This window comes from Propithecus coquereli, unplaced genomic scaffold (assembly GCF_000956105.1).
Source record: "Propithecus coquereli isolate 6110/MARCELLA unplaced genomic scaffold, Pcoq_1.0 Scaffold375, whole genome shotgun sequence".
Classification (NCBI taxonomy): Eukaryota; Metazoa; Chordata; class Mammalia; order Primates; family Indriidae; genus Propithecus; species Propithecus coquereli.
The window spans coordinates 1,128,774-1,149,248 of NW_012149452.1; the positions used below are offsets into that span (position 1 = coordinate 1,128,774).

General features: G+C 39.8%; 1 protein-coding gene across 1 annotated transcript in view; it reads left to right on the forward strand.

The window, feature by feature from the left end:
• CNTNAP5 (contactin associated protein-like 5) overlaps nt 1-20,475 on the forward strand; it is an 819,231-nt gene that overhangs the window by 128,814 nt on the left and 669,942 nt on the right. The gene's annotated exons all lie outside the window — the stretch shown is intronic.

Sequence of the window (20,475 nt, forward strand, 5' to 3'; positions counted from 1 at the left end):
CAAAGCAACTACCTTTGCTTGATGATATTTTTTTTTCAATTGAACTGATTATATGTGTAAAAATTAATATCCTCATCCAACCCGGGCATCTGCTAGGCTATAAAATCAATGCCTTTATTATTCCTTACTGTCTAATTTCTTTGTCTTTTAAGTATGAATGTTGCTTTCCACTAGACCTTATCCACGTTCTTGATATTATCATTCAGTTGCTAGGGCTACGACTAGACCAAGCACTCTAATTATAGTCTAATCAACCTGACCAAACTTTGAAAATTAATTGGTAGTTTATATATGCCAAGATCTTCTTCAGTAATTTCAAGGTCTTTGTTTAATGTTATATAATAGTTTTAGCATGCTCTTGGAGACTATTATTGAGCTTGTGTTCCACTAAGGCTACCAAATCCACTTTGATTTCAGTCTCTCAGAGGCAGTGCTCCTTCTGCATCCTAGAATTGAAATGATTTTGTTTTGTGATAGCAATGGTAGTAGTTGATTTTTTTGTTTTGTTTTGTTTGATTTTAACCCGTGAGCTTAAAGCTAGCTTCTAAGATTTTTCCTGCTTTAACTCTTGGTAGTTTGTTCATTATCATATAGGATTGATAAAACTTGTAAATAGATGTCACAGCAGTAGTTTGAATTCAAAGAAAGTATTTGTGAAACATGTCTCTAAATTTCATAGTTCTTTGAAGAAAGACTGTGTTGGAATTTCTCTCCCACCTCCAACACTCACCCCACCCCAGGCCCCAACCTGGCATCCACGGGTGCTTGTGCTCACTCCCTAACTTCACTGGTACCATATACGCTATGAGATAAATGTCATTTTGGGAAAGATATGAAGGTTTTCTTTCTTTTACTTGTTTTTTTTTTTTTTTTCAAAATCACAAAACAATAAACTTAAAGCATTTCTTACAGTTATTACATTATTGTCAGATACTGCATTCTAGAAAACCAACAGCTATCAACATTCAAGATGAAGATACTTCCTTTAATTGTATGAAATATCAGTCTGCAAGTTATGTGGGGTGGAAGGGGTTAGCTTATTCTAAATCTAAATCACAGAACAGCAAAGTACTTCCAACTTTTTTTCTTTCTTTTTAAACAACGTGAATTGGGTGGTTCAACAGTGAATGAAAGAAATGAAAAGACGTGATTTGAGAAACATTAAGACTATAAATATGGGAAAAAAATGTTTGGCTTCTTGTCTCTCATCCAATGATTAATTTCATGAAAGAGTATTCTGGTAGCTTACAAACAATGCATGAAAATGCACAATGGTCTTTGACAGGACATCAAAGAGCCTGCAGGGCAGAAATGATTTCCATCACAGAAAATCAATTTCCTGTAAATGGTGAAGAGACAAAGATTTTAGGCCAACATCAGATATGATTCTCGAGAGTCTATTTTCTGCTTGTTTTCTGGAAACACTTGATGGAAATTTGAAATAGATATTTTGCCCCATCATTTAATTTCTCTTCTATTTTTATCATCATCAGAAATATGAAAGTTAATATTTTATGTATAATTTTGGAACCAGTTTTGTTCCAAAATACATTCAATACAGTTAAAAAATAAATATTGGTGTTCCTTGTTTGCAATCTGAATATAAATACAAACGCTAGCGAGAGATGAAGAAAAGATAAATATTCAGTAATAAGTCTCAGTTACCCCCCTCCAACCCTCTGATTGGCAGCAACCAAAGCGTAATTCTACACAAATTGAAAATAAAATGAGAAGTTTAGAAATATTTAGATAAGGTTAACATTGCATATAAATTCCAGATGAGTTTTATTATGACTCATTATAACTAATTCCACCAGTTGATAGAAATCATTTAAAGAACTGTGATACTGTTTGGTAATATGTTACATGAAAATTTATAGTTGGGAAATGCTTCTATTTCCTCAGTTCTGGATTTCAGGAAATGAAAATCGGCCCCCTGATAATGCGAGCTCTAAACTCTTCTATGCATGTTACAGGAAATGCCCTCCCCTGCCAACTCATTTCTTCTTATTGTTCACTTTGAATGGGCCCTCAGCTAGATTTTTTGTGCTTCCCTCTCCCCACAGATGCATTGAGCCTGGCGACAGCCAGTAGCTTCCATAGGAAAAGAGCCTGGTCAGAGACACCCACGGGCAAGAGGATGTTAAGGGGAGTTTCTGAGAAGCCAGGAAATTTTTTCTAGTCAGGTTTACTCATTTAGGCTGATACATTAATAGAAAATAGATTTCCTTCTTTTTTCTCATTTTTAATGTAATTTTGTATTAAATTTTTTAAATGTTAATCTTTATATTTTGTATTCAATGTTGTGGCTTTTATAAAACCCTTGATTTGTCATTGAATAGTCTTAGAAATTAGTATAGTACCTTGCGTGGAGGGTTCCATAAATAATTGTAGAATGAATTAAGGTACAGTGTATAAGAATTCCTGTGTTTCTAAGACTGGTTTTATTGTTTCTGTGTCAAAATTATATTGCGTAGGGATTTCTCACCCTGTACGTAATCAAGCTGTGGCAATATAGGACTCGATTTAGTGTATTAAGCATCCTGAATATATTTTAGGAATATACTTTACACGTATGCAAATAACCCTATTTTCAGGTTTACCTTCCCCCTCCCCCCTTTTCATGATTTCTTTCTAGCTAGCTAGCTCCCTATCTCACAATATATTTTCAATCTGCATCTAATGAAGCTATTTGATCTAGCAAACAGGCAGGTGGGGAAAGTTTCTCAGTGAATTACGTGAAAAACATTTTGGACTAAGTGAGACAGGCTTTCCTTCCAGCCTTGGCCCTGATCTTCGCTGTGTGCATGTACTTGAGCAAGTCACCTCCTTTTATGAGTGCTGCTTCTTCCTTATCTAACAAATGAAGCTGATGTATCCGCTGCCTGCATCACGTGCTATGGTGAGGATTAAACAAGGTTATCAATGCACTGCTCTAAGATGTAGAAAATGCTACATATTTATAAGATGATATTATTTATACAATGACAATACTAGTATTAGTTATGTGGCAGACCAGTTCTTAACAAACAGAGCAGGACTCCTTTCTACCCCTTCAATCTTAATTTAATCAATCAGTAGCTATTCCTAGCTCTAGGATATTTTGAGATTCAGAGTTGGCAATGGGACAGAGGGCATGTCATGATTCTAAAATGAGTTGGAAAGAAAATCATTCAAGCAGCTAAGTATAGTTTGGACTTGACTCATATAAGTTTAATTATCTATAATTTAGGAAAAGTAGATTTACTGTTAAACCTTTACAAATATAATTCTTTCCCAAAAGAATCAGACTTGAAAGCACACTTCCAGTAATTGCATTAATCTAATTTTTCCATTGTGACAGAAGATAAATGTCTGTTTCCTACTTATCCTTTATGGTAGCAATGTTTATTAGCACTGGACATCTCACCCTCTCATCCCCTTCAAAGGCTATATGGAAAGGTAATTAGTCAACATGCAGTTATAGTCCTTATACATAATGGTAGGTAAAATTACAAATATCGTCTCATTTAATGCTCAAAATATTTCTAACGGGGGGGATTGATTGCCTCAATTTTACAGATGATGAAACTGAGATGCAGGAAGGTGAGGTCATTTGCCAAAGCTCACACAGCTGTCTAGAAACACAAATTTGACTTTAGGTTTCTTTGACTGCATGTGCTGTGCCTTCCATTATGCCTGGAAAACTGAGAGCTTGTATCAGTCGAGTCCAGAATGTTGATCTAGGCACGAGGAAATTTTGAAGGCTACTTCATCATTAGCAAATCCAGGAATCAATCTTTTAGTCTCATTCTCCCGTTCCTTAACCTTCTTATGAGAACGTGTGTTTCTACTTAAGTATTGTCAGTTACTTAAAAATGTGGCCACCAAAACTTTCCAACATTTTTACAAGTATCAAGCATTTACCAGTAGCATTATATTCACAGCTTGCTTTTGTCATTCTTTGTCTCTATGGTATTGGGTTTTCTCTCCACTCATTTTCTGCCTATGACTTTAGTAGCAATAAAGCAAACTTGGCTTGGCTGTCTTCCCCCCTTCCAATCAGAAGCTTTCTTCCATTTTGTTCCATACCAGCCAAGTTAGTTCACTTTTTATTTTTTATTTATTTATTTATTTTTTTTCCGAGACAGAGTCTCGCTTTGTTGCCCGGGCTAGAGTGAGTGCCGTGGCGTCAGCCTAGCTCACAGCAACCTCAAACTCCTGGGCTCAAGCAATCCTTCTGCGTCAGCCTCCCAAGTAGCTGGGACTGCAGGTCTCGCTCTTGCTCAGGCTGGTCTCGAACTCCTGACCTTGAGCAATCCACCTGCCTCTGCCAGTTCACTTTTATACTTCCAAATCTTTTATGCTTAAAATTTTCCTTCCTTAACGTGCAACCTCCGCATATGACATACAGAATTTTGTTCTTCATTTTCAAGAGTTGAAAATAAATCCTTCAACATGAAAGATCTTCCATATTTTGTTTATTCATTTTTGTAATTTGTACCAATCTTTCAATATTTGGTGAAGATATCACTTTTACCAGGAAGCCTACTGAGTATATCAGTATGATTTAGAGTCTTCTCTATGACCATTAATTCCTCTGTCCCTACCACTGGGCATAGTGATTGGAATTTACTAAACATTCCATTAGTGATAGAATAACTGAACATTTTAATGAATAAATAAAATGTATGTCTAAAATTGAGGGGGTCACTTAAAAATTCTGTTTCTCCAATTCATGTTATAACGTTGACTCCAAAAGGGCACATTCTCTGCTAACTATTTTATGGTGACCTTGAAAACCTTGAATAGTTTTCCTTCTTAACTATTTTCAATAAATAGTAAAAACACCCACTTTCCTTTAAAATAAATTCAAGTCTTATGAAAAGTCAAGAATGAAACGTACATTCAATGTGTTGTCATCCAGTAGAATCAATTGATATTGAATTTATATCATCATGTCTGTGTTAGGTTGAATAGCTTCCTTTCTAATACCATCATCCATGACATTAATCAATCCCATCAAATAGTGAAACACAACCCATCCTTTCTTATCTGGCGAGCAGATAAAACACAGTTAATGTATTTCATTGCAACCTTCATACTATCTCTTTCTAATGCTTACTTTAGGAAAAGTTATAATGAAGTTGACTTAACTTATTCCTACATGTATTCAAAACTCATTTTTTAGTATATCGTGCAAGAAACGTCTCAAAGGCTGGAGGTGAAGAGATGAAAAAATAACATCCACCACTTCAAGGTGCTTGCAATCAATGAGGAGAGTAAATAAGTAGATAATTATAGCAGATTATGTTATTAGGTCTCAGACAGATAAATGATGCCCAGGATTTATAACAAAAAGTAGAGGGGAAAAGCACTTGGACCAGGCATTTGGGAATTCACAGGGGGAGGCTGAGGAAGCCTTTGAGGGAGAGAGAGCAGCATGTGCACAGACAGACACACAAGACGGGAGAGACATGTCTAGAAGAAAATAAATCTGGGAAAACGTGCAGGAACTGCTTCAGAAAGGACCATATATGCCCTCCCCAGCTTTGGGGCAGGGTGGGGTGGGCACTTTACATAGAAGGGCAGTGTAGTGAGAGTAGCGTGTAGAAGCAGCACTCTGGTGTAGGGCTGTCGGATAAAATACAGTTACATTTCAGATAAATAATGAATAACATTTTTTGGTATAAACATGTTCCAAATCTGGCATGGGACATATTTACACTAAAAAATTATTCATTGCCAAACTGAAATTCAACTTTCACTGAGCATCCTGTATTTTGATGTGTTAAATCTGCCAACGTTACTCTGGTGGCAGTTGGGAGAATGAATTGGAGAACAAAGGACAAGGCAGAAAGACCAATTTGGGGGACAAGTTATTGAAATCTAGATGCATCCCTTGAGTCACAGTGGCATTACACTGTGCTAGCATTCACGACGTGGGCTGCCTTGTTACCATGGCTGAGACACAGAGAGGCATAGCCTGAAGAGAGAGGCTGTCTTGGTATCTTACTGCAAAGTCAGTAGATGTTTAGCAACGAACAAGAGACTTCAGTGCTCCAGGGTATGCTGGAACACTGGGCATGCGGTGCAGATGTACACTCACCTGGGGAGGAGACAACCTGTGTGCATGCCGTGCTGTAATAAAGCCCAGGATACAAAGGCCTAGTGCGTCTATCTTGGGTCTCAAGGAGAAATTCTCAAACATGCACCTTCTTGGTGTTTGCATGCTGGTTTGAACTTTTCAAATTCCTTTGGCACGGCTTATCCCCTAACTGCATCACAATGTTTTTGCAGTCAGGGAACAGTCATTATTAACCCAATTGACAGGTGAGGATATCTGCACGTATAGACGTACTCTGCCTTAGCTCTCCTGTTAAAATTTGCTTTGCGCTTCAAATCTCAACTGAACTCCCTCATTCCCCACCACGGTGTTCACAGTTTCTGCCCCTTGCTATGTCAGCATCACTCAGTCCAGCACGAGGCTGCTCTCTGAGCTCTTGTGTCATTTTGTCTTGTGCATTCCTATGGCCACCCAGTGAACTGTAAGCTGCCAAGGGCTAGGACAAAGTCTTGCATTTTACTGGAAACTACCATAATGTCTTAGTGAGTGTTGGGCATATAAAAGACTCCTAATAAATGTTTGGTTATCAGACTAGCAATGGCAGAGCCAGAAATAAATAAAAGTAATATCTTGATATGCAGCCTTCTGCTCCCTTGGATTATCCTCATATCCTTTTTTATTTTATCCCTTTTCAAACCATGCAGAGGTGTGATTGCAAGCAGAACAAATACAAAAGCCATAGGCCCAATTCTATTCAGGGGATGCTTCATCCATCCCCTGGACTTAGTGCGAGAGTGAAGACGAATTACTCTCCAGAGACAGCATCTGCATAGACTCACCAGGGTGGCCTTTGCCAGTGTGATGGAGTGAGGGGTCTGGCCCTTGACGCTTGCTCACCCTGCATGATGCCTGCCCCAGGCCTGGGTTCCCTTTTCACACACCCTGGGGGTGGAGTGTGAGTTCAGTCTTCCTCAGCGATTGCCTGGGTTCTGTGCTGGGCTGGGAAGGGGAGTGTAAGCAGGATATCAAAAAGTTTAATCCTCCAGTTCCTTAATCTGCTCCTAAATGGTCAGTTATTTTACATCAGTGAATATATTCAAATATGCATTTTATTTATTTGTTAGCATAGAACCTATGTATACATGCCTATAAATAAGATTAGTGCAAACTACAGTTACTATGTATTATATAGAGCAATCATTTTCATGCTAACCATGCCAACACATAAATCAGAATTCCCTAAAGGACTTGTTAAAACACAGCTTGCTTGGCCTTAGGCCTTTCTGATTCAGTTGGCCCTGGGTGGGCCTGAGAGTTTGCAGTTTTAACAAGTTCCCAGGTGATGTTGATTGTGCTAATCCAAAACCACACTTGGAGATCTATTGATGTGGAAAATACAGTCTCATATTTGTCTGTGCATGTGTCATGCACACAGTGGTTTACATATAAAGGTGTCTATTCTATAGTTGTGTACAACATTTACAGACACATTAGTCTAAATATGCTTATTCATGAAATCTGTTCATGTATAACTATAAATTTATTGATAAATAAATACTTATGAAAGGTTATAAACTAAAATGCATATAAGTATGTATACACACATGCATGTTTGTATACAGAAATATAGCTATATTTCTAGGACATGCTTATACTGTATGTATATGTATATACTACCAATGTTTGTTTCCCTTTTACAACAAAGCCCTTATTAAGTCTAACACCAAATTCCATATTTATGTTAAACTCATCATCGAAAGCAGTGGTTAAGTGTTCCAACCTGAGGGCAGAGATGTCTTCATGCTGGCCCTGTTAAACTTTATTAGTAGGATGATCTTTTCAATTTCCCTGAAGTCTCTTACATATTTGCTGTATTTCACATTTGGAAGTGCCAAATTAAACAAGTTTCATGGTCTTTCAGAACCACCAGGGTCCTCCTATAAAGTCAAATTTCAATCATTTGACTTCTTTGCCTTCCTCTTTAAGAGATAGCATGATTCTTCTGGCATTTAACTGGCTGAATTAATGAAAATGTAGTGCAAACTCAGTTTGTTCGTGCTCCTGGGTCATATCTCCTCCCTCTGCTGAAAGTGTCTGCTTTTTTCAAAGGTGAACGTTGCCTTTGCCTTTGGAGGAGGAGGGATTGTGAACCATGAGTTTGGGGCCTGATGCTTAGAAGGGCAAAGGTGAAAGCAAAAGAAGTGAAAGCACCAGGATGATCAGATATCACAGGACACTCAGCATGATAACCACATCTCTCTTCCCTCTTCCCTCCACCACTATCCTCCCCTACTCCAACATTCTTCAAATACAATGCTAGAGAGAGAAGAGTAACATGGAGGGAAGGAAAAAAAAAAGGTAGCACAAAGAGGAGGATATGCATTGCCAGCCACTGTGTTTCAAAGACATGATCATGCTCTCTTTGTGCCTCATGACATCATATTGCAATAAATATCACCCTTCGTATATAAACTGTATTGGCCGAGGTCCAGAGTCTTTGGGTAACATGGTTAAGGACTCTCAACTAAAATGGAAGAGCCAGAATTTGAGCTAAGATCTGTCTGATTCCAACGGTCAGATCCAGAACCTTAGATTAGTGCTGTCTTAAAACATCTGCAATAAAAGGTGAGATAATTAATCAAAAACCCTGGGAATTCTTCAAAATACACGTGACCCAATGACCATGAGAGGAGCAGTAGGAGAGGACCCAGTGGGCTTGTGAATTTTGAAACAGTCAAATAAATCGAAGATATGAAGGAAGAGAGGGGAAGCATATGCGGTGAGCTGTCAACATCAGCATTTCTCAAACAGAGTGGTAAGTTGCCCAGCTGGGACCCCCCTTGGTGCCAAGTCTGAGGTTCATGTACTATTGTGTCCATAGCTTTCATCGGGGTGTTGGATTATGGTAGGTTCACAACAAAACCTCATTGGATTAATCGCCCAGTTGGAGTTGGTCTTGCTTCAAGTTTGGCTTCACCCCCCAGTCTTCTAATGACTAAAATTCTTTTAACATGGGATACGGTTTTATTTTATTCTTAGGTTAAATGCAAATAATGTAGAAAAAGAGGAAACATACTGACTCGGCACGTGGGGGTATGAATGATCAATGACAGAGCACCTTCTGAGATTGCGGTTTATTGGAGAGGTGGGGAAGGTCACTGAAGATCTGATCAGGGAGTGGGGACGAGAACAGAAATGAGAGAATTGGGGAGTGTCAGGCAAAATGTGCTGATCTCACTATTTTCTTGGCATCTGGTCTTTTGAGCAGACTTTCAACAGAGAAAAGGCTAACATGGTTAGCCTGGCTATTGGAGCTGGGAGACCCTGTGCATAGAAGCCTTCCTGGCAGCCTCTCTTTCCAGGTGCATTGTGCTTCGACTTTTTCTCAAATGAGCAGAAAATACACCAGTGATTCAGTGTAGAAAATGTAGATTCTGAAGGTAGGAAAAACAAGGGTGGAAAGATTTATGAGTCAGCAAAAGCAGTGTTTCCCAAATTTGCCTGTGTATAATGATCCTTAGGGAGATTTGAAAGTTCAGTCCTTTAACAAAACCCTGAGTGATTCTTAAAATTAGATAAGTTAATTGAAAGATCTATTTATAAAAGAAAAGGAAAGAAGAACAAAATGAGAACAAAAGCAAGAGAAGATGCGGAGGGGAGAGAGAGAATTAAACAGTGGCATCTGCCACCATTCTGCCATCATGAAGAATGGGGTTTATCGTGGCCTGAAGGATTTTACATCCCAGTACCTTAAGTCTGGCCTAGATCGGTGAACTCAGGACCACGTATTCAGTATTTTGAAGATTAAGCCATTTGTGGATTCTTCTATGTTTCCTTCTACTAAACAGTCAAACTGAAATTAACCAAAATATTTAGGAAACACATACTCCCATCATGACAATTAAGAACTATTATTTTTCATCTTAATTCTTTATTGTTCAGATGATAAATATTTGTCAATCACCCATGTCAGGCATGTTTTTAGGTGTTAGAGATACAGCAATAGACAAAACAAAAATTTCTGAACTTGTGTAGCTTATATTCTAATGGACGAAGATAAACAAAATAAATCAATAAAATATATAATCGTCTGCATACTTAATATTGTTGAAAACCTTCGTAAAGTCTATTCCTAAGTCTCGTTAGCCAGAATGACTCCAGGAGCCAACGTTGAACCTCTGAGGCACAGAGGGGCACAGCTGGGTGTGGTCCCCACACACCTGCTCTGCGAATCAATAGTCTCGTGACCCTCGAAAGCTTGCTGAGCTCCTACTCTGAGCCTGACTCACTGCAACTCCAGATTGTGGTTATCACGTTGAACTTGAGAGTCGAGAGTTTTCCAGCAGGTAACGTGTGAAAGAGTGTGGATGTAACTATTGATGAGGAGAGTCAGGGATAATCTTCATTAATATAATTGTACCAGTACAATTAAATCAGATTAACCAAAGAGCAAAAAAAATTCCTTTTATTTAGGCAGATTTCGGTTTGGTTTTGTTTCCACTTTATATATTTAATAGACTGGACAAAGGTCTACATGGTAAAAATTGGCAGGGCTTTTGTCATTAGATTGCTAATAAATTCCAAAACACCTTGCAGGGTCTCAGGATTGCTATTCTAAATATATAGGTGATAACAGGTTCATCTAAAAGGCACAGGGCGTGCCAGCGTAGGACGCAGAGCTGCTCACACACAGTACTACAGAGCAGAATGGACACCCTCACAGGCATTGTTTTACTCTGCTTCCCATGCAGATTTGAGCAAATCTTTTAACTTCACTGAGGACTTTGTAGCTGTAAAATTAGAAAAATTACCAATTTTGCTGACTATTTGTGGAGCCTGAGAATTGAGGCTTCTCTCCAAAGCAAAAAGACACAAAACCTTCATGCTTGAACTAAAAATTACAACCTTCGTATGTTTTGCCAGACAACTTCACTCTCAAGAGTGACCTTTATCTTCCTTTGTTCCAAAATGTGTATGTTATTAGAGGATTTATTGCCTTGGTGGTCTGAATAGGGATAGGATAAGAGCCGCTATTAGGCTAACAATTGGTAGCAATGATCTTTATGAGCAAACTTCAAGGTTAGTTAGAGAAGAAATTCAACAGTATCGCTTTTATGAGTTAAACACAGTAACAGGTGGTGACCAGTGTTGAAGGTCTATTAGGGAGCAGGGGAGAGAATGAGCGCGTGAGTTTCCATGTGTCCATTTTCCCCATGTGTGAGCCGAGGACTTATCTGACAGAGAGATTTTACCACACTGGCCCTATAGCACACTTACTGGATCAAGTACCTTTACCTTAAAATCAGAGCTATCACAACCTTGCAAATAACCACTTAATAGTGTATCAGCTAATCAAAAATGTAAGTAGCAAGAGAGAAAAAAAAACTAAATCAAGACACTTGTGCTCCCAGAAAAGATACATGGAAATAAAAATCCCTTTTACTCTGAAGCCATCTCTTCTTTACTAAAACACTTATAGGGGTATTATAACAGATGTCTATGTCATTAATAAGATTATATGATATCTAATAAATAATATAGTTATTAAGAACATGATGCATAAATATTTCATATATGTGTATACATATATGTGTACATACATATACCTATATGAAAATTCCATGTCTGTGGGTATTTTGTTCTAAGTATTTTCTCAACTTTCCTTTTTAATATAAACTGTTGACTATCTGTTATTTCCCCTGGCATGGGTGTTTCAACTCTTCTCATTCTCTGGGAGGATATCACTCAAGGTATTTATTGTTTATTGAATAAAGGAGACTATCTCTCATCTCTTGGCTGATAACAGTACAAGCCTGACTTTTCATGACATATTTTATTGGAACTAAAAGGCTTAAGCACATACTTATACTTTTTGAGGATCGTGTTTTATTTTTATTGGTGTTCAAAAAATTAGTGTTTTCAAATGAAAACAACAGTATGTACGTATGTTTTATGACTCAGGTATGAAAAAGACCTTGAGTGATCATTTTATGTATCCCTGTCTCAGGCCAGCCGAATCCGTATGACACAGACCTTGTCATGTACATGAACCTTTGGATGTGTGAGGAGGACCTCAAAGGACGGGGACTCTATGAACTGCTTTTTTGTGTATTTCAGTTTCAGGTTGTGCTCACCCCTTTGCGTTTTTGAACTTCTGCATGCCCACATATGCTTCTTTAAGAAGCTTCACTTGTTTGGAATTTTTGCCAACAGACTTCTATAAAATTTTTATTTTTTAAAAAGCTTCCAGTCATTGAAATTCTTTAAAAATAATTTATGATCACTTACAGAGTCATGACACCAATGTCAACCAATATATTGAAATAATTAAAACATTTGTATCTCGTGTCAGCAATGCCAAACCAAGACCTACCCTACCTTCCATGACTCACCTCCACCACTCCTATAATTGTAGCCCAAGTCAAAAATTGCATGATTTCAGCTTTAGTCTACTCTACCATGATTTATGATCTTACAAAGGTCAATAAATCAAACTATTATGTGACTGTTCTTTCATTTGGGATAATTGAGCTCACACAAAATCCATCTTTTAAATTTAGTCTCTTCCCCAATTTGAAAACATAAAGACCACAAATTCACAGGAAAGGATCTTATTGTCCCTTAGCCCAAATGTTCGATTTTACTAATGGAGAAATGTAGTAAAAAAGAGAATAACTCGGCTGAAGTCACGAGGCTTGCAGGCAAAGCCAGGATCAAAACTCAGGTCTCATCTTTCTGGACTTGGTACCAGTACACGATTTTGGTCTTTAATTTTTTTCAAATACATTACTAGTAATTTCTTCTTTATTTCTTTTTCCTTAAACAAAGACAGAATCCTCAAAAGGAGAGTTACATGAGTGTACTGTTTATGAAAACCATATATTCTGGCAAATGTTGATGTTGGCTAAAAGAGATGTCTTGGGGGAAATCTGGTTTAACAAGATAATAATGGGCAAGCGTAATTATTAATGTGAACGATACTTTTATTCAGCCTGAAGAACAGAGTCTCTCCTTTTGGGATAAAGTGCTTTTATGATATTAGAATCTGGAGGTCAGTCATTATTGAGAAACTAGAGTTTCTGGCCTTACTGAAACCTAGATAATTTGACGACATCTGCACCAACATCTATCTTTTCTTGATTTTTTTTAATAATTCCCATTCTGATGAGGGCAATGTGGTATCCCCTTGTGGTTTTAACTTGTGTTTCCCTGATTTTTTCATATGTTGGCCATTTGTGTATCTTCTTTGGAAAAACATCTGTTCATGTCTTTTGCCCACTTTTTAATGAGGTTTGTTGTTTTCTTGCTGATCTGTTTGAGTTCCTTGGCAATACTGGATATTTGCCCTTTGTAGGATGTATAGTTTGTGAATATTTTCTTTCATTCTGTAGGTTGTCTATTTACTCTGTTACAATCAAGATGGGAAGAGAGACAAATAAGTTTCCAGATATGACAATGTAATTAAGTTGGTGACGGAGGCAATCAGATAGCATTAGAATACTACAGAGGAAGAATGCCTACAGCAGACTGACCTGTCACAGTGGGTTTGAACCTGTCCTAGGGTGGGGGATGCAAGCCCCCTTCAGCAAGCTCAGAGCGCAGTGTGGCAGCCCCCTCCAGGCCAACTGGTCTGCAGTTACTCACATTGGTGCCCTTTCCCTTCCCCTGCCTTCTCTCCTGGGAAGAATGGTCATTACAAAGACACTTGAGAAGATAACACTTACTCCTACTTCTTTCTTTTTCTCTGGCTTCTGTTGTGTTTCATCCATGGGAGGCAAAAGGAGGAGAGAAGGGTTTGGGGGAGAGTGAGTCAGAATGTTTGTTGCACATCCTGTTCCTGCTCCCTGCTGCTAAAGTTCTTAGGCTGCTTCTCCCTAAGAATGCTGCCTCCCCACTGTCCTGGCCCTCCCCGAGCTGATCTCTGCAGCCTGGGCTCCTCCTTGCCCCTGCACAGGAGCGAAGCACCCTCACTGATGCCCCCGTGGCCGGCCCAGGTGCCCCACCACCCTCTGTGGGTTTCTCTCCAGCCTCCCTGCCCTGTGGGGACAGTGCCTTTATTCCATTCCCCTCTGTGTGGTAGAGAGTTTCAGCTGCTTCCTTCTGGCACCCAGACTGATATTGATGTCAAGTAGACATTTCAGACTCAGCATGTCAGCTCTGAACTCCGCAATACTCTCTACTCGCAAGTGTCTGCATCATCTCAGTGGCAGCACCTCCATTCTGCCAGCCAGCTATCTGACCGAAACCCTCGGCGCCCTCTCTGGCTGCACCCTTTCGCCTGCAAGCCACATGAAATCAGTGAGGAAATCACATGGGCTCTACCTTCAAAATTCATCCAGAATCTTGTCTCTTTTCATCAACAACTCAGCTGCAACTGAAGTTCAAGCCATCCATATCCCTCACCCAGATTAGAGCAGTAGCACTTTAAATGGTCCCCTTACCCCCAGTAGCCCATTCCCAATATAGTAGTTGTGCAACTTCCTCATAATATGAAGTAGATCAAGCCACTCCTCAAAAACTCCGAAGACTGGCTCCCATCTCATAAGCCCAGGCCCCTACAGGGGCTGACAAGGCCCTCATGATCTGGCCTGAGACCTCTCCGACCTCATATTGCACTGCCCCCTCCCTCACCCTTGGTTAGCTCCATCAGCTAAAACTTGCTAGACCTTTGCCCAGCAGTCCCCTTGCCTGTCTGTCCTTCCCTTAGATATTCTCTGCGCTGCCATTCTAGCTCTTGGTCAGATGTTAGGGTCACAGGGAGTCCTACTCTGACCACCCTATTTAATATTGAATCTCATTTCTTGCTTTCCCCAAGACTCCTCTTCCTCCTGGGCTTGCTCTATTTTTTCTTTTTTCCTAGCTTTTACCAGGTACAAGTATGCATGATGTATCAGTTCCCTAGGACTGCCACCAAAACTGAGTGGCTTAAAGGAACAGAAATGTATTATCTCACAATTCTGGAAGCTAGATGCTCAAAACAAGGTGTTGTTCATTCTCCTTCTAAAGCATCTAGGGGAGGATCCTTTCTCATCTCTTCCACTTTCTGGTAGCCCCAGGCCTTTCTTGGCTGTGCATGTGTAACTCCCATCCTGGCTCTTCTTCCCATGGTCTTCTTTCTGTGCGTCTGTGTGCCTCTGTCATAGCACGACATTCTCCCTGTGTGTCTGTGTCTGTGTGTCCAAATTCCCCCCTTTCTGTAAGGACAGCAGTCACATTGGTGGGAGAAACCCCTCCCTAACAACCTCACCTTAACTTGATTTCATCTGCAAAGATTCCATTTTCAAATAAGGTCACAGTCACAGGTACTTGGAGTTAGGACTTCAGACTTCAACGTAGCTTTTTCTGGAGGGGACACAATTCAACCTATAGCAAATGGTTGACTTATTTTTTTATACCCATTGTTTCTTGACTATCTGGACTGGCTAAGAGTTAGGATTTGTGGGGACAGGTAACTTTATCTCTTTTGTTCATTGAAGTATCCCTGGCACCTAGGCTACGCAGGGAAATAGTGGCTGTTCAATAGATATTTGTTGAATGGAGGAAAAGTCTGAATAACAGGCTGTTTTAAGAATTAATGTGACATGGAATTTCACTCAGCATGGGAGAAAAATGTCTCTAAAGTTTTGGCTTGGCCTTCTTTGTTTTGAAAAGCAAACATTTTGTTATGATTTAAAAAAGACACCGAAGCACTAAACTTTCACTTGGAACACAGTACCTCACCGGACTTGTGGAGAGCCACATTTTAACCTAATGATTTCTTCCTTTATTCCACAGCCTGTTCATGAAATTTGAAACAGTTATTTTTAAACTAATCCCTGTTAAATCTCCTGAATTTCAGACTTGAGTCTTGACGCTTTAGCAGATGGCTGATACGTACCTTGGGGAGGAAGAAAGTGTGGAGAGGGAGGAGATGGAGAGAGGAGGTAGGAGAGGGGCTGCCAGACCTCAGCCCTGAACAGACTACAGCGAATCAACAGAAGTGAGACCCAGCAGGACCGGTGCGGAGCTGGCTTTATCGCTGTCCACCAGCTCCGGGTCATAAGTGACCTAATCAGCCTTAGCCTGCATCTCTCTGGCAATAGCTTTGTGCCTTTTCACTGCACATGGTCCCACCTCTCAGTCACTCCGGGCCTTGGTGGGCACGTCCAGATCCCTTTATGGACTCCAGGACGCAGCTGCTTCAGTAGCCCTTCATGTCAAACCACCTCCCAAAACCTCCCCCACCTGTTTTCTCCTTGGGGTACGGAACCTTTGCAACACTTGGTACATAGGCGCTCTTCACACCCACCGCCCCCAAAGGACTCGGCTGCATTTTACGTCAGGGAAGGCCAGCTACAGAAGGGCACAAGCGGGAGCAACCACCTGGCATACAGACTAACGAAACCCAAATTGCACATAGCACAGATGTGAAACTTGTACAGGTGTGCTGCGTGCCCAGGTAACCCTGCAGGGACTAATTTCTTTTGTTTAGAACACACAGTCATCTGACAAGGATGCATGCACTGCCCCTCTATGTGTGTCCTTTAGAAGTTAGAAAATAATTACAAATATTTGAAAGTAGTTTACTTGCAATCAAACCAGTTACTAATTTATATTATTTGAGAATAAAAGCGCATCTATAAAAATATTTTACCTGGAATAATTTTATTATCTTAGGTTGCCACATTATAAAAATGATATAATAATATCATTATAATAATATGAGATATTATATAACATTATACGTTACATAAAACATACACATAACATAATAATATATACTACAATTATATACAATATAATAATAATGACAGTTTCATTAATCCAGTATTAATTCTCCAAAATAAAGGATTTCTTTTCAATATTGGACATAATAAGAAACATTAATAGATGGATAAGAAAATACCAGAAGTCATCTGCAGCGTCTCAATTCAGTAAGGGATTGCTGTTAAATAAGGGATCCTGAAAACCAAACGTCATGACTAAAAGGACAAACGCACCATGAGAAAAATGGCCAGATAGATCACAGGCACTTTCAGAAGAAAAAACTCAAAAAGCATAAAAATCAACTGAAGATAAATTTGACCTTATTAAAAATCAATAATGCAAATTTAAACAAGAAGAACTCACTTAACATCTATTATTCTGGCAAAGGCAGGCAGCCGGGCACTGCCAGGGCTAGCGTGGGTAGCGTGGCCGCACTGGCGAGCCAACAGACGTGGGGCACACGCCTCTGTGACCCCGCCGTCCCTGCCCTGCGTGCATCCTGGAGCGCTCCTCACACGGGTTCCTAGGGGAACGCTCCGGAGAACCCTCAGTTAATGCTCCTTGAAGTGTTAGGGAACATCAGTGAACACCCTAGTGCAGGGGCATCAAACTAGTTCCGTAAAGGACCCCGGGGTAAAGATTCAGCGTGCAGCAGACGTTCTCTCTCGCAAGACTCAACGCTGCCCCACAGCCTCGAAAGCAGCCCCACAGACACCGTGCAAAAGCGTGAATGTGGCTGCGACCCAGTAAAACGTCATTTACACAAACAGCCAGTGGGCCGGCTTTGGCCTGGACTGTAGTTTGCCCGTTCCTGTATGACCCAATTCCATCTGCAAAAAACAAAACAAAGCTATGTATACACACTAAAAAAAAGTAAACATTTAGCAAGCTTAATATGAAACAGATAATCATATACGAGCGATTGCTGGCGGAGAGCGCGGGGGTGAGATAAAGGGGAAGACGCCAGGGTGGAGGGGCAAGGATGAAAAGGAGCCTGCAAACACACAGTCGTTGACTCAAGGCTCTGGACGTAGGTCCGACTTTATTTTTTCTAAACGAGGGCACAGAAGCTCTGGTTTTGGGTGAGGGACTTGCCTTCACTCGCAGTATTCAGGAGCTGAGGGTCTGTGTAGCCAAACTGCCCGCTGAGAGTGAGTGTGAGACTCGGGCGCTGCTCTGATGATGGGCCTAATTTTGGCTGGGAATCACAGTACTTTGTGCAAAGTATTTTTCAGTGTCCCTTTTCCCCAAAAATAAATGGTACCAGATAAAAATAGTAGCATTTTTTCTTGATCAGGAAATAATGATTTGAAAAATGCCCAAGGGAGGAAGAAAATTGTCAAGCTATATGCACAATGGCTTAAATTGCTCAAGATATCACCTCTGATAAAGAAGAAATGGAGCTCTTTCTTACCTAACACCTGTCCCTGGGTGAGGACTCGGGATAAGCCTGCGACAGCTGTGAAAAGCAAGGGACCGGAGTCGGTTTGGGATTCACGTCTTCCATCTCACAGCTACGTCCCGTGCCCTCCGGCAGCCTGAGCCTCCTCTCGCTACAACAAGGGTGATGTCCGCCTTGAAGAATCATTTTGAGGGTTAAAGACTCAATTTAAAATACAGGCTGTGCACACAAAAATAACACGGCGATGCTCTCATCATGGAGCTTTACTAACAGTTTATACAATTAGCAATTCCTAATTTCTACTGCTTTCCGTATTTCTGTGCAAAGGTAGCACACTCATTAACTCGTACTCATTAACAGAGAGCTGTGGATTGCCACAAAAGTAAAATGCATTTTGTGGAATTCTACCACGTATTGTCTAGATTTCCAAAGCATCTAGAAAGCATACCAGTTCCCGCTCACAAAACATGTTTAAAAGAGATTAATTTTAAGGCCGGTCGCGGTGGCTCACACCTGTAATCCCAGCACTCTGGGAGGCTGAGGCAGGTGGATTGTTTGAGCTCAGAAGTTCGAGACCAGCCTGGGCAAGAGCGAGACCCTGTCTCTACGAAAAATACAAAGAAATTAGGTGGACAACTAAAAATATATAGAAAAAATTAGCCGGACATGGTGGTGGCTAAGGCCTATAGTCCCGGCTACTTGGGTGGCTGAGGCAGGAGGATCATTAGAGCCCAGGAGTTTGAGGTTGCTGTGAGCTAGGCTGACGCCACGGCACTCTAGCCTGGGCAACAGAGTGAGACTCTGTCTCAAAAAATAAATAAATAAATAAGAGATTAATTTTTAAAAAGTGTCATTTTTAGTCAAGTAGTTAATAAATTAGCAAATTAGTAAAATACTGAAGAGACAAACCATAATGGCCAACGGTCACACAGGGCCACACAGGATCCCTCAGTCTCAAAAGTTCTGTAGCAGTCTGTGGACTTTCCCATCTGCTTTCGCCCCTCCCAGGCCCCAAGCCCCAAGCCCAAGCCCCAAACCCTGGAGATGATAGCGGCTTTACGTAAAGATTCTGCCCTGCCCAACTCCCTTTGCCTGTAGTTGAAATGGCAGGTCGTCTGGATAAGTGTCATGTACCTGGTGTCTCAGGTTCCAAAGTCTTTTCTAAATCATTCATATACTTCCATTCACGCATTAAGTATTTTCTTCTTCCTTCTAATATTCTTTTCTATTAAATTGAAGGAATATAAAATTATGTATAAATTATGTGTAAGGTATGAATAATAATAATGAATACATATCGGTTTGCCTATGACCTCGAGTTAGGGAAAATAGCTGTCATCCTGTGCGAATCTGCCTGTGATCTTGTTCTCTTTCCTCTTGCTTTGAAGATATCCCATATGCGGACACATTTTGTGTGTGTCGTTCTCTTTCTTTCCTTTAAAAAGGTTTTACCTCTAGCCCAGGCAACAGAGTGAGACTCTGTCTCAAAAACAAATAAAAATAAAAAAAGGTTTTACCACCTACACTTCCATATTTAGTTTTATGTGATATTAAACTTCATGTAAATAGATTGATTCACTGTAGCTTCTTCGAGGACTTGACTTTTTCAAGCAATGTTATTTTCTTGAGTTCCATCAATGCTGTTGTGTGCATGTGGCCATAGTTCATGTTCAGTGCTGAATCATTTTCTTTTGTAATAACATACAACAGCTTATGTATCCATTCTACTGTCAGTAGATATTTGTGTTGCTTCCAGTTTTCTGCTATACCAAGCAGGGCCATTATAAATAATTTTGCACATATCTTCACGGGGGAATCAATTGTTTAGAGCATACACCTAGCAATGGGATTTCTTGGTCATAAGATGTGTGTATATTTAACTTTATTAACAATATTAAATTATGTCCAAAAATTTGTGCCAGTTCACATTTCATAAACAATATGTAAGTGTTCCAAGTCCTGCTTAATCTCATCAAGACTTCCTATTGTCAGATATCTTGTTTTGTGTCAAAACGGAGGGTGTGAAATGGTATTTCATTTCCATTTTGATTTTCATCTCCCTAAATACTACTTTAGGCTTTTCAAAGTTTGTGAGCCATTTGAGTTTCTATTTTTTTTTTTTGAATTTCTCTTCAGATATTTTGAATATTTTTCTACTGAGCCATCTGTCCTTTTTTTAATTGATTTGTGGAAATTATTTATAGAATTCTGAATTCTAATATTTTGTCAGTTATATGGTTGCCAAAATTATCTGTTAATCTGCATCTTGTATTTTTACTCA